The sequence below is a fragment of the Rhinopithecus bieti genome, unplaced genomic scaffold (genome assembly GCF_001698545.2).
Source record: "Rhinopithecus bieti isolate Rb0 unplaced genomic scaffold, ASM169854v2 scaffold_23460, whole genome shotgun sequence".
Taxonomy (NCBI): domain Eukaryota; kingdom Metazoa; phylum Chordata; class Mammalia; order Primates; family Cercopithecidae; genus Rhinopithecus; species Rhinopithecus bieti.
In genome coordinates, this window is record NW_016811040.1 from 2,045,397 (window position 1) to 2,054,581 (window position 9,185).

The following is a 9,185-nucleotide window of genomic DNA, read 5'->3' on the forward strand; positions in this document are numbered from 1 at the left end:
TTTGTTCTCCATTTGCTTGGTAGATCTTCCTCCATCCCTTTATTTTGAGCCTATGTATGTCTCTGCATGTGAGATGGGTCTCCTGAATACAGCAGACTGATGGGTCTTGACTCTTTATCCAGTTTGCCAGTCTGTGTCTTTTAATTGGAGCATTTAGTCCATTTACATTTAAGGTTAATATTGTTATGTGTGAACTTGATCCTGTCATTATGATATTAACTGGTTATTTTGCTCGTTAGTTGATGCAGTTTCTTCCTAGCCTCGATGGTCTTTACATTTTGGCATGTTTTTGCAATGGCTGGTACCGGTTGTTCCTTTCCATGTTTAAGGCTTCCTTCAGGGTCTCTTGTAAGGCAGGCCTGGTGGTGACAAAATCTCTAAGCATTTGCTTATCTGTAAAGGATTTTATTTCTCCTTCACCTATGAAACTTAGTTTGGCTGGATATGAAATTCTGGGTGATGTGATGATTCTTAAGTTCATCTGAAAATATTAAACGATAATAGTTGAAGGAAAAAGTTTGTAGAAAAAAAGAGACAGAAGGAAAGATCACCTTTCCATGAAATAAAATGCATTATAAGCAGTAGCAATCAAAACAGTGAGTTACTGGAGTAGCAAGATGAATAGTGCAGCACTGGGTCTGGAGGTATTCCCAAATACATATGGAAATTCAGTATAAGAGGTGGGTATTGAAATGAGTGATGGAAACATATACTATTTAAAAAATGTTGTGGGGGAAAGCAAGCTTCCTACCTCATTGCTTCCAACAAAATAAACCTCGGATATGCCATAGAGGGATAAATGATTGGGATGAAGAAAAAGTTGACACTGCAAAGTTCTAAAAGAAATATGGGTCTATTTTATACTTAGGGAGACAGGACCTTTTTAGGAGTGACATGAAATGCAAGAGCTAGAAAGTGAAATATTGATTTGACCACAAAACAAAAGTACTCACCAAAAGTCAAAAGACAAACAACAAGCTAACATAAGATATTTGCAGTACATACTACTATTTCAAAGATCTGATTTTCTTACTGGCCAAGTACATTCATTTACACATCAGTATACACATTGGCACGTGTATATAAATACATATATGCCATTTTAATTTCTCCAACTAGATCCCTAATACTTTTGTGCTCTGGAAGGGTACAAACAAAAATTTTTACTATGACTTTGGGATAATCTTTGAATTAACATAATTTTAAATCATTTTATAATGGCATAAGCATGTATTGTATAAACATAAAGTAAAATCTGTTGATGCTGTGTTTAACTTGTAATGGCCCATAATTCAATGGTTCTTAGTCTTTTCGAAGACAAAGACTCCTTTAAGCATCAGAAGCTGTGGCCCCAATCCTCTGAGAAGTGCACATAAGTGCAGATACCCAAAATGCAATGTGAGTTGGAAATCCCTGCTCTAAATAGTTCTAAAGAGAGTCGGTCAGTGTTCTATTGCTGTATAACAAACCAACCCCAAACTTAGTTGCTTAAAACAAAAACCATTCTATTGGTTATGATTCTGTGGGTCAAATACTTAGGCAAGACTCAGCAGGTCCAGTTTGTCCGGGCTTCATATGGGGTTGTCTGCACGTAACTGGGGTCAGAGGATCCAAAAGGGCCTCACCTACATGTTTGGGGTCCTGGTCCCATCTGTTGGCAGGGGTGCTTCAGTGCTCCTCCATTGACCTCTCTCCAACAGAATACCCTGGGCTCAAGGCAAAAACATGGAGGCTCAAGGCAAAAACAGAAGCCATGTGGGCCCAGCCAACACACAGCATCACTTTCACCACATTCTGTTAGTCAAAGCAAACCACAGGGTCAGCCAAGATTAAGGGGAAATAGACCCAAGGTAGGAGGAATGGCACAGCCACATTACAAAAGGACATGTGGGATAAGAGCGATTGCTGTGGTCATTATTAAAGAACAACCTACCACAATAGAGTTATCTGAAAATGTGCCACTTTTAGCAACAGATCCATTTGTCCATTTGTGCCCTAACATTCATACGCAACAAAACATAGTAATCTAAGAGTGGCTGTACACTATAATAGTAGTCTACTCAATTTAAATTCCCAAGGATTTTCTTTAAACTTATTCAAAATCTTCCAAAATGAAAATTATGAATGTATACCTGGAATGGGAAAGTAGATGCCACAACTTTGGCTTGTATATTTCATCCATTTTGATATGAAACATTTTCCATAACTTAGCTCTAGTTTAGGAACTCTTCAGAAAACCCACACTGTCCTAGATAATGAAGGGCCACACATTTTTATGGTGGACCTCTATGCCCACACCAAGATGAAGAGCTGGAGAAAAAACATAAACCACAAACCTAAAATGGATGAATACAGGGAAAAGATTTAGAAATTAAACTAAATTGATGATTTCAAAACCCAAGAAGACTTCCAGTTTAGTGTGTTCAGCTTAACTACAAGCTTATCTCCCTTCTTAAACACCATTCACATTCTAGTACCTTAATATTAAATGACAATAGGCAATCAAGGATCACCAAGCACATGAAGAAAGCCTCTGCTCAACTAGAAAGCAAAAGTAAACAAACAAAAGATGATGCTTAAGGAAGCAGAGCTAAGGAAGGAAATGGAAGAAAATCATGAAAATCATTGATTTCTAGTCTCAGATAAATTAGAAGATACTGTGTACTATTAAAGAGCAGGTTCAGGGCTGGACGCAGTGGCTCACGCCTGTAATCCCAGCACTTAGGGAGGCCGAGGCAGGCAGATCACGAGGTCAGGAGATAGAGAACATCCTAGCGAACACGGTGAAACCCCGTCTTTACTAAAAATACAAAAAAATTAGCCGGGCGTGGTGGCAGGTGCCTGTAGTCCCAGCTACTCGGGAGGCTGAGACAGGAGAAGGGCATGAACCCGGGAAGCGGAGCTTGCAATGGGCCGCTATTGCACCACTGCACTCTAGCCTGGGCAACAGAGTAAGACTCCATCTCAAAAAATAAAATAAAATATTAAAAAAAAAAAAGAGCAGGTCCAGTCAGATCTCCTCCTCTCTGGCTCCCTTTGCCATCTCTTTTTGACTTCTGGAAATGTAACTTCCTGTGTGTCTGTCTGATGGCATCATCAAGGTATCCAATGGCATGAAGGTGCACAAGTTGTTGACACCAGAGGAGGTAAAGAAGCTCAGGAAGGTGGTACTCTTCTGCCTGAGTGAGGACAAGAACTCATCCTCAAGGAGGGCAAGCAGATGTTGATGGGTGATGTCAGCCAGACTGTCAATGGTCTCTCCACCACCTCTGTCAAGATGCTGCCGAAGACTGCCACAATGCCCTCTATGATGCAAACTGTGAGACCAAGGAAAGCAAGAAGGAGGACCTGGTGTTCCGCTTCTGGGCCTGAGTCTGCACCCCTTAAGAGCAAAATGATCTGTGCCAACTCCAAGGACACTATCAAGAAAAAGCTAACGGGGATCAAGCATGAATTACAAGTAAATTACTACGCGAAAGTCAAGAACGACTGCACCCTGGCAGAGAAGCTGGGAGGCAGTGCCATCATCTCCCTGGAGGGAAAGCTTTTGTGAGCCCCCTTCCTGGAACATCTGGAAGCCCCAGACCTGCCCACAGGGGTTGCAGGCTGCTGTGTTCCTAACAGACAGGAAGGGACTGGAGAATCTCAGCAGGGGGAGAGTAATCCTTTCACCCCAGTTGCCAAACAGCTCCCCACCAAGCCCTGCTTTTTCCTCTCCCTTCCATCCCTGACAGTTCTGGCCTTCCCAAATTACTTTTGATCTTCTGATTGCTCTTGAGTTGAAGTGTTAACAGAAAGGAGTCCTGATCCACACCTCAAGAGAGGGTTCTTAGATCTCATGCAAGAAAGAATTTAGGGCAAGTCCACAGAGTAAAGTGACATTAAGTTTATTAGAGAAATAAACAAACAAAAGAATGGCTACGCCACAGGCAGAGCAGTGCCATGGGCTGCTGGACAAAGGATACTTAGTTATTTCTTGATTATATGCTAAGCAAGGGGTGGCTTGTTTATGAGTTTTCTGGGAAAGAGGCAGGCAATTCCCAGAACTGAGGATCCCTTCCCCTTTTAAACCATATAGGGTAACTTCCTGATGTTGCCATGGCATTTATAAACCGTCAGGGTGCTGGTGGGAGTGTCTCTTAGCATGCTAATATATTATAACTAGTGTATGATGCGCAGTGAAGACAACCAGAGGTCATTTTCACGGCCATCTTGGTTTCGTGGGTTTCCGCTGGCTTCTTTGCCACAACCTGTTTTATCAGCAAGATCTTCGTGGCCTGTACCTTGTGCTGAGCTCCTGTCTCATCCTGTGACTTAGAAGGCCTAACCTCCTGGGAATGTAGCCTAGGAGCTCTCAGCCTTATTTTACCCAGTCCTTGTTTTGGATGGAGTCGTTCTGGCTCAAACTCTCTGACAGGAACAGACCACGTATCCCGCAGGCACTTCAGTTTGGGGGGAGGGTATTTTTTTAATAACACCCCAACTCCTCACCTATTCTTTATCCTTCCTCTGCTGCCAACTTCTACCTGCAGTGCTTACTCATGCTTGTCTGTGAGTTGTGTGTATAAATGGAAAATTGTGGAGATGAGCCCTCCCCATGCTACTGGTTCTTCTCCCTTTTTTCCTGGTCACGGCCACTCATGGAAGCAGGACAAGTAGGGGACCTTCAGTTTAGGGGTGGTGGGGGGAAGCAGAAAACAAAGCGGTGGGACGAGGGGAAGAAAGAAATTTTGGAAATAAAGATAAAATTACCCAAGTGAAACAAGTTGTTAAATGCAAATTTTCTTACGTACTCAGTTTTAGCTAAGTCCAAGACCAACAGATTCCAAATCACCTGTTGAGACCGTGCGAGAGAAAGTGAGGCTGACTTTACATCCCCTTTCATCACCTACCTGAAGCACATATGAAGGAAGATAAGGAGATTTATTGAGGAAGGATGGTCATGAGAATTTCTTCAAGAGAGTTACCAGTGTGTTCTTTGCTGCTTATCTCCCCCTGGGAAAGTAAAGGGATTGCCCCCTCTACCCCAGAAGTGAAGTGAGTTGACTTTTAGAGAAATACTGAAAGATATTGCCATATATCTCCCTAAAATTCTGAGGGGCAGTGTGATTGATATCCAACTGGACCAGTTAAAGTCAAAAGTGGGAGTGAGGCTGTCTGGAGTTGCCCCTAACTGTAGAACAAAGAGAAAGGGCTGCAGTGAAGGCTTGCTGCATCTCACTGATAGTTGGACAAAGGTTTATACTTCCTGAAGGTTCCATGTGGAAAGGAACAGAAATTGAGTCATCCTGAAAAGGACCCCCGGAAAGACAAGATGTCTCCAGTTGTCTATTAAGACAATTGTCTAATTTAGACTATTTTTAATACCTGAAAATCACCCAAGTTCCTTTCATGGGTAGAGAAAAAAATTCAAAATAATATGGTTGACAGGCTATGGTATTAAAAAATACATTAAATAACTTCTTTTCATGATTTACACCTTAAAAGTCCAACTGTTTTTCAGCAAACTAGTTACCTTTGTAGTTTCATCATTCTTTAGCATCTCCCTAGTGGATCTGTTGGCACCTTTTGTTGTCAGTCCCTGGAATCTCTCCTGAAACATTGAGACAATCAGAAAAGTCACAACCAACATCCTTTGATAGAAAGGAAAATATTTAATAGGTAGGCTGGATGACAACATCAAGACACTCTCACAAAATGTAGGATAAAAAGACATAGGGATTATAAAATTAGGAGGGAGCAGGCAAGAGAGATTTAGATCAGCCCCGAAGGTTTAACATTTGGCTATTAAGAATTAAGGGAGAAATAAGAGAAAATGAATGGGAGGAAAGTTTTTTTTTTTAAAGGGCATTTCCTGAGAACTGAAGAATATAAAGTTTCAGACTAGAAAGGCAAAATGTCTAGGTACAGTTATTGGAAAAAATTTTTAAAAGATTCACATCAAGCAGCACTACTACAATATTTCAAAATAACAGATCCAAAAAAGGGGAGGGAAAGTTATAATCATAGCAATTGGAATCAGAAAACATCAGACTTTTAATAGCTACATTAGAAGAGAGAAAACAAAAAAGCAATATTTTATAATTCTGACAGAAAATGACTAGCGACCTAGAATTTGATACCTGCCAAAACTTTTAAGTTTGAGCATGGAATAGAGACATCTTTAGATATGTAAGGTCTCAGAATGTTTCTCTCCACTATACTCTTTACTAATCTGATCCTTGAGGTTTGGCTTTAACCAGATTAGGCAGTTAACTCTGAAACAGAAAGGATTCATGAAACTAAGTGTCCAACACAAATCAGAAATGTAAAGCAATGTTGAGATGATGAGAAAAGGTAAAGTCTCACATGACAGTTGTACGATGGCTCTAGAAAGAAACAAGTTCAGATTGGATACAAACGATACAAAAAATGTAATTGGTACATTATCTGGTCTATTTGACTATTGGAAAGTAATACTAATAATGAGGCATATGAAAGAAAATTAGGTGTATAACTAAGCAAGTTTAAAAAGAGAAGCAACAATCAACTTGCAGAAAAATAAGAATTTGTATGAGAAATAAAACAGAGTACACTAGTTGGCTTTGCAGTAAATAATACACAGTACTTATAAACACTATTTAACAAAAACCTTATCAAGAATTATAAATAGTTCTAAAGTATTATTAGCAATATATATCTTTAAATGAAGTAAGCAGGAGGATGGTATAAGAGAGCTAATTCCTCTTGTCCCATAAAGAATATCAATATGCAGTATAAAATTGGTATATTAAGAAATAGCAATACAAGATATTTGGCAATCTAGAGATCAGAATAAACGGATGAGAGATTTAAGTAGTTACCTCTAGGCTGGGTGCAATGGCTCAAGCCTGTAATACCAACACTTTGGAAGACTGAGGTGGGCGGATCACATCAGGTCAGGAGTTCAAGACTAGGCTGGCCAACATGGAAAACCCCATCTTTACTAAAAATACAAAAATTAGCTGAGCATGGTGGTGCACACCTACAATCCCAGCTACTAGAGAGGCTGAGGCAGAAGAATCGCTTGAACCCGGGAGGCTGAGTTTGCAGTGAGCCAAGATCATGCCACTGCACTCCAGCCTGGGCAACATAGCAAGACTCTGTCTCAAAAAAAAAGTAAAAACAAATAAGTGAAATAGGGGGAGGTTCCAAGATGGTCAAATAGGAACAGCTCGAGTCTACAGCTCCTAGCATGAGTGACGCAGAAGATGGGCTCTTTCTGCATTTCCAACTGAGGTACCACGTTCATCTCACTGGAGCTTGTCAGACAGTGGGTGCAGCCCACAGAGCGTGAGCTGAAGCAGGGCAGGGCATCGCCTCACCCAGGCAGTGCAAGGGGTCGGGGACTTCCCTTTCCTAGCCAAGGGAAGTCATGAGAGATGGTACCTGGAAAATCAGGACACTCTCACTCTAATACTGAGCTTTTCCAATGGTCTTAGCAAATGGCACACCAGGAGATTATATCCCGTGCCTGGCTCAGAGGGTCCCACGCCCATGGAGCCTTGCTCACTGCTAGCACAGCAGTCTGAGATCCAACTGCAAGGTGGTAGCGAGACAAAGCGGGGGATGTCCACCATTGCTGAGGCTTGAGTAGGTAAACAGAGTGGCCGGAAGCTCGAACTGGATGGAGCCCCATGCTGCTCAAGGAGGCCTGCCTGCCTCTGTAGACTCCACTTCTGGGGGCAGGGCATAGCTAAACAAAAGGCAGCAGAAACTTCTGTAGACTTAAACATCCCTGTCTGACAGCTTTGAAGAGAGTAGTAGCTCTCCCAATATGGAGTTTCACATCTGAGAATGGACAGACTGCCTCCTCAAGTTGGTCCCTGACCCCCGAGGAGCCTAAATGGGAGGCACCTCCCAGTAGGGGCTGACTGATACCTCATACGGTTGGGTGCTCCTCTGAGACGAAACTTCCAGAGGAAGGATCAGGCAACAACATTTACTGTACTGCAGCCTCTGCTGGTGATACCCAGGCAAACAGGATCTGGAGTGGACCTCCAGCAAACTTCAGCAGACCTGCAGCTGAGGGTCCTGACTGTTAGAAGGAAAAGTAACAGAAAGGACATCCACACCAAAACCCCATCTGTACATCACCATCATCAAAGACCAAAGGTAGATAAAACAACAAAGATGGGGAGAAACCAGAGCAGAAAAGCTGAAAATTGTAAAAATAAGAGCGCCTCTCCCCCTCCAAAGGAACACAGCTCCTCGCCAGCAATGAAACAAAGCTGGACAGAGAATGACTTTGATGAGTTGAGAGAAGAAGGCTTCAGATGATCGGTAATAACAAACTTCTCCGAACTAAAGGAGGATGTTCGGACCCATCACAAAGAAGCTAAAAACCTTGAAAAATGATTAGACAAATGGCTAACTAGAATAAACAGCATAGGGAAGACCTTGAATGACCCGATAGAGCTGAAAACCATGGCACAAGAACTACATGATGCATACACAAGCTTCAGTAGCCAATTCGATCAAGTGGAAGAAAGGATATCAGTGATTGAAGATCAAATGAATGAAATGAAGCAAGAAGAGAAGTTTACAGGAAAAAGAGTAAAAGGAAATGAACAAAGCCTCCAAGAAGTATAGGACTATGTGAAAAGACCAAATCTACGTCTGACTGGTACACCTGAAAGTGATGGGGAGAATGGAACCAGGTTGGAAAACACTCTTCGGGATATTATCCAGGAGAACTTCCCCAACCTAGCAAGGCAAGCCAACATTCAAATTTAGGAAATACAGAGAATGCCACAAAGACACTCCTCGAGAAGAGACACTGCAAGACACATAATTGTCAGATTCACCAAAGTTGAAATGAAGGAAAAAAATGTTAAGGGCAGCCAGAGAGAAAGGTTGGGTTACTCAGAAAGGGAAGCCCATCAGACTAACAGCAGATCTCTCAGCAGAAACTCTACAAGCGAGAAGAGAGTGGGGACCAATATTTAACATTCTTAAATAAAAGAATTTTCAACCCAGAATTTCATATCCAGCCAAACTAAGCTTCATAAGTTAAGGAGAAATAAAATCCTTTACAGATAAGCATATGCTGAGAGATTTTGTCACCACCAGGCCTCCCTTACAAGACCTCCTGAAGGAAGCACTAAATATGAAAAGGAACAACTGGTACCAGCCACTGCAAAAACATGCCAAAGTGTAAAGACCAT

At 41.7% G+C, this 9,185-nt stretch overlaps 1 protein-coding gene and 1 pseudogene across 1 annotated transcript in view; both read left to right on the forward strand.

Moving 5' to 3' along the window:
* LOC108543057 (cofilin-1 pseudogene) overlaps nt 1-3,553 on the forward strand; it is an 11,266-nt pseudogene extending 7,713 nt beyond the window's left edge.
* RARB (retinoic acid receptor beta) overlaps nt 1-9,185 on the forward strand; it is a 550,096-nt gene that overhangs the window by 266,134 nt on the left and 274,777 nt on the right. The window lies entirely within an intron of this gene.